The following is a 6,476-nucleotide window of genomic DNA, read 5'->3' on the forward strand; positions in this document are numbered from 1 at the left end:
CTTTTGTTTGGAATGAGGCTGCTGTCTTGAATGCTGTCTGTTAAGTTTCTGTGTTATTAGGCGTATTACTGTGAAATTTTGTTAATTTGATTAATAGATTAATCTATTGTGAAGCCTGCTGGTTTTGTTGGCTCTTTCTTTCCACAAAGATAAAAGTTAAACTGACTGGAAAAGCGATGGTCGAATAAATTTGTGGCTAGAATACGGTGCGATACTGATGAGCCCAGCCTCATGGGCGAAACATGTGTCTATCGCTGTCAATTCTTGCAAAAAAAACAATTCTTGCTACAATTCGGCTGCCAAGAAACAGATTAATCTATTGTTGAGGTGTTCTTTCAGGCGCCTGAAGAACACCTCAGCTCAGATAAAAGTTCAGTCTTTGATCATCAGCAACAGTGGCTCGCTGACTTTGAATTTACAATCATTGCCAGAGAAAACGTCGCCGTACAATTACGCTTCAAAGAGGCCATTTCGATAAGCAGACAGAATCCAAAAATCAACAACTGTGCGGAAAGGGAAGAACTACGACACCTGATATATTATTATCATTCAACTGATTCAACAAAAATTCATAGCAATAATGCCCAACAACACAGAAACCCAACAACCAGAGGGCGTCTTCAAATGTAGCAAACCACAAAGTTGCCAGATGGTATTTTTTAATTGTATTTTTTGATTAACTTCTTGGCGTTTTATTTATCGGGTGCATGTTTTTCTAAAACCCTTTTGAACATGTTATTTGCTTAGTGTTGATGTTATATTATTATCAATAAACAGATATCAAAATCTCTGCTTTGGAGGTTATGGTTAGTTTTGATATAAATACGTTTAAAGCAATCCCTTTCGATCAACATTTGTGAGATATTGAAAGTTAATATTAACGCAATATTTGGTAGTCAGACATTCGGGAATCAGTAGCCTACTCAATCCCTTAGAGTAGACCATGGTTGGGTGAGTTCACTAGTCACTGGTTCTCTAAAAACCGAGCTGCAGACGATAAATAAAACTTAACTTTTGCAGGCGACCGTAGTTCCTACCCTGGGCTATGCCATGTGACACACAACGAAGAAGTTCCTAGGACAAGTTTTTGTGTATGTTTAGAAAGTAGCCTAATCGATATTTTGTGAACGAAACTGATTTTTCCAAGTTTTGGTCATTTTAAGTGTGTTAAAATACCCATATGCTTTGGCTCCTTTTTGGGATATTTGCAAAAAAAAAATTGGTTTGTTGTTGGGATTGGCTTGAAGCGTGTTTTGACTGGGTAATTTTGATAAATAAAACGCCAAGAAATTAATAAAAAATGCAATTAAAAAAAATACCATCTGGCAACTTTGTGGTTTGCGAGGTTTGCTACATTTAAAGACAGCCCAGCCAGCAGCCTCAATCCAAACAAAAAAGTTGCATTAAAGAACGACTCACTGACTTCAACACCATTCGTAACAACACATGACTAGGGAACTGTGTGCGAAAGCTTGTGCAATTCGCTATTACCACTGCGAACTGGCAGCATCAGGCTAAGACAGGTCTTCAAAATCTACATTGAAGTAAGCAAGGATCATGCTGCTAAAAACGAAACTCAATCAATTGCATAATCTGGTAAGTTCGTAAATGGTTTTATACACTGTTTTCAACTTTTGAATCCTGTCCTGCTTTTCTGCAAAAATCATGAACCTGCCCTGATCCTGCCAATTAATTATTATCAATAAATCGTGAACACTGAACATCTTTATTTCTGAAGTCTGAATAAGCCACAAGTTCACAACTGACAACTCACAGGCAGGGTTGCCAGATTGATAAAACAAAAAAGGCCAAATGCATCCCCAAAAAAGGCCAAATTATAGAAAATAAGGCCAAACCTGAGGTTTTATTCTTTTTGTTGAAATCAGTGGTGTTTTTGCACTTACTTTCAACAACAAATTATATAATACTTACCCAGTTTCTATTGTTTTACATGTTATCTGTTAAAGAAGAATCGCTTAGTAAAATTCCTGAAAAAATGCAATCCATAAAATACAAACAGATAGGCATGGAAACAATTACAATACAACTGAAATATGCATACAACATTAGGCTAAGCATCATCCTGTAGACTAAAAAGCCATTAACGTCCACTAGTGAGACCCTGGTGCAGTGCCGGTCTTAGGGTTTTTCGGGCCCTGTGCGGAATATGCTTTTGCGGGCCCAATGACAATAATCCAATTCAGTGGCGTAGCTAGGTACTTTGAAAGGGGAGGGGCGGCGGTGGCGGCGTGATCGCCAAAGATGACAACCAGCGGCGGGGGGTCTGGGGGGCCTCCCCCAAAAAATTTTGAAAAATTACTTTGAATTTGGGACATTCTGAGAGCATGTTCAACAAAAATTTAGGTATGAATATTACTGTGAAATGGTGCTGTCCGGTGGCATAGCAAAAAGATAAGATCATGCTTTCTTTGGCATTTTTCGGAAATAAAGCTATGTCTCTACAGTATGTTGAGTCTGGATGCAACCTATTTCGTCCCCTGAAGTCGTGTAACAAAATTAAATTTCGACTTAATTCGTCCCCTAAAAAGATCGAGAAATTTTGAAATGTTTGCGGCAACTCCGATCAGCGATTTCGGCTATGTCGTTTTTTTTTCTCGATCTTTTCAGGGTACGAAATATTCAGGCGACGAAATAGGTTGAATTCGTTGAGTCTCTATGTTTTCTTGTTGCGAATTCCTTTGCTGAATTCACTTGTTGAATTTTTCCTTTGAAAATGACAAAATTACTGCATTTTCTGAGTAAATTGCGGGCCCCCTAATTTGCGGGCCCTGTGCGATCGCACGGTTTGCACATCCCAAAGACCGGCACTGCCTGGTGACTAGTGAGAAGGAGTTAATATTGGCAAATATGAAATAGTATACAATATTTATACCCAATACAATTACTTGTAGGCTACATTTAACACCCAACACTGCAAAATCAGAGAAATCAATTGCATTTATGTCCAACATCCTTGCACAATGAACACTCCTTACTATTATAGGAATGCTAGCGCCTCTGCCATTTCGTTACTGCTAGTTTCACCATAAACAATATCAGATGTGAAACGCCTTATCATTATGGCACTGGCAGTCTGGCATCAAAGTTTGTGCAACATTTTCCATTCAGCAGCATGTCCATTTGTATTCGCAAAATCGTTTCCAAAAGCTCAGTCTGCATTTTGTTTTGTGTTTTTTTTTCACTGCAGTAAGTAATAAAAAATCCTCTCTACTACTGCATTACTGACAGGGATGCAGAGACATGTTAAAGCATAGCTAGCAAGGCCTTTGAAATGGGCATGATGTAAAACGCTACACCAAAACTTTTCACTGTTGCTAGGAATAACCAAAAGAACTATGAAAACCAAAAGAAAAAAAGGCCAAACAAATGCCAATCGGGAAACTAAAAAAGGCCAAAAAAAGGCCAAGCGGCCAAACAAAAATTGTCCAGCCAAACACTTTTCAAAAAGGCCAAATTTCTGACATTTGGCCGTAAAAAGGCCAATCTGGCAACCCTGCTCACAGGCTGAGAGTGAGACAAGCAAGGTAAAAAAGTAGTGTTGCCAAATACCAACGAACTTATTTTTGATAAAACTGTTTGGTTCTTTTTTTTAATAATTTTCAGCTGAAATCGTGGTGGTCTTTAAAAATTACGCAAAAATAAAAACCTTCATCATTTTTTAAGTTTGAAAGATTAAGATTGCTTTTTGTGTTTAATTTACTTTTCCAGTGGTAATTTTTTCCTAAATTGCTTAAAATTTTTCTTAAATTGGATAGAATTTTTTTCTGGCAGTACTGTTGGCAATAAAGCAATACAGTACTGTACTTCAAAACTCGCGGGTTGACAGACGTCAGCACTCAGCAGCAAGGATGCCAGAGCTTGGTTTTTCCACCTAGATCTGGGTTTTTTTGACCACATCTGGGTTTTAAGTTTTTTTATTTCAAATTTAGGTAAATCTAGGTTTTTTTGGTTTTCAACTTTGTACAGAGCTTGCACGGTATTATGGCATTGGGATTTTCGATAAATGGTCCACACTGCAATACAAAAATGATAAGGTACCGGTAATGTTTTTTGCATCAGCTACTGCAGTCAGTGAGGTACCGTACAGGATGCTGAAGAAATGACCCAACTTTATGAAAATGTGGATGACTAAAAATTGGAGTAGTACAACTATTTGTGCTACTGAACATTTATTTATTGTGAATTTGAGTTATTTTTTTCAACATTATGTTCAAATAAAAAAGGCTAAGCAGAGTTTATTGCTAAGAACCAAGTTATCGTAGTTGTACACCAAACCGTAAGCACTAAGCAGGCATGATGATTCTCCTACCGCAGTCTACAACTCACACATTCTACAACTAACGCAATCTACAACTAACGCAGTCCACAACTCACACGATTAGCCGCAGTCTACAACTCACACAGCAAAAAGTTTAGTTCAAAAGTCAAAACTAACTTTAATGGCTAGCCTATACACTCATACATCTAGTCAGTTTTAGAAATTTTGGTTAAACACACACTAAACCTTGCTAGCTAGACGCTTTACCATAAAGGTAATTTTAAACCAAAATCTTTGCTGTGAGCTCATATAGGCCTACTAAGCCCTTGTTTTTGTATAGGCTATAGTTATATTACATATATATTAACTACCATACCAACATAAGCATGTATATTGTATAATTATATATACGTGTTACTATTTGTAGCTTTCTGAGGCTTCTGTGTAAGGATTTAAAATGGTGCTGAAAGCACATGCAGGTTATTTTTACCGCTTTACTACATATTTTCTGGACCTGGGTTTTTTTTGCCTCATCTGGGTTTTTTTAAGCACACAATCTAAGTTTATTGGAAATTTGTCGCTGGCATCCCTGCTCAGCAGTGGTGCCACGGCTTGTGTTTTAGCACAAGATCTTGTTTTTTTACTTTTGATCTTGTGCTCTTGTGCTTTCCGATCGATTTTTGGCTAAATCTTGTGTTTTTTAATCAAAGTCAAATTAATCGTTGCAACCATGGTTTGAGTTGGTAGAGAATTAAGGACTAGCACTAAAAGGTTTTGGTAATTACGGTAAGGTTTCTGGTACCGTACTTAGGCATATTGACCAATTTTACACATTGAGTTATCAAGCCTGACAAGATTAGCTAAAAATTTGATCTGAAGAGAGTACATACGGTATGTGCTCGTCGCCAGACTCGGAGGTTGTGTTGCTAGATAACAAGAGCAGCAAAACGAGTAGCCTACATCAGCATCAAATAATGACAATCATTCACCAAGTCCCAAAACAAAGAAGTGGTATAAACACTTAAACAGCCTATTAATCGTCAATGGTTGAATTAGGTTGAATGATACTACTTTTAAAAGTTTGATACAAGAAGACAAAACTGATTGATATGTAGCCTTTGTAAGATTTGTGATATAAATTAAATACCACGAATTGAAAGAGATCAATGATTTAGTAAGCATGTACGGTATCTTCTCCAAATTGTTGATTTCAGAGTCATGTTGTTCTTCAAATTGGCGCAAAATGGGTCTTAATGGTTCAATTTCGCAATCTTGTGCTTTTGTGTCCAAATCTTGTGCTTTTTTTTCTTAAATCTTGTGCTTTTTCCAAATTTGCTGTGGCAGCATTGGACGTCAAGTTTTTACTTTCCATGAAAAAGTGCAAGGATTGTGGAAAGTTTAAACCAAGACACTGACTTTAGATTTTCCTGTTTGATTGTTATTGTTTGTTATGGATACACAAAATAATTTGGTCAATGTTTGGCAAATATGAGTCTAGGCCTACTTTGAATCTGCTCGATGAATCAAGTGATGTGCCTTCAGATCCACCTTCGCTATCCAAGCATACTTTTCTTCTCTTCTTTCTTAAAACTTCTTCAATATAATGATGACAGACACTACTCTATCATTTTCTTCGAATTCATGAAGTTGGGATCTTAATGTTTGAACAAAGTCATGTAGACCCTGAAGTAAATTTGTTGCCTTATTCAAAGTAATTCTGCTATCCTGCAGCGCCCGACTAGTTTTATGAAACCGTTCCATTATGCACGACCATAACTCAATTAAAATAACGCAAGGTCTCGCGCCCCCTTGGAAATTAGCTGACGCCCCCCTGGGGAGGCGTACCCCTTGGTTAAGAACCACTGGTTTACACAGTTAGCATTCGTTCTATGATTTTCGTCCTTTATTCTTTCGATCCTGATACTAAGCATGTCAGTTGCTCTTAAGTTAGTATGTTGTTTTCGGTTGGACTATTTTGGTTGGTTGGGTTTGAATCTTTATCCTCGGACTGACAAAGCCTTGATTGGATATTCCTGGTAGTTTCGCATACTTGTAGAGGATGCCGGTTACCGAGATTGGCAGAGTGAAGTTTTCCGATTGTTGCCGGGGAATTATTCCATTCACTAGATGCCGCTGAATGGAGAGCAGTCGATAACGTGTGTTGCTCCAGCTCACAGTCCGAGAGTCGAACTTGCGC

This window comes from Aplidium turbinatum, chromosome 2, assembly GCF_918807975.1.
Source record: "Aplidium turbinatum chromosome 2, kaAplTurb1.1, whole genome shotgun sequence".
Classification (NCBI taxonomy): Eukaryota; Metazoa; Chordata; class Ascidiacea; order Aplousobranchia; family Polyclinidae; genus Aplidium; species Aplidium turbinatum.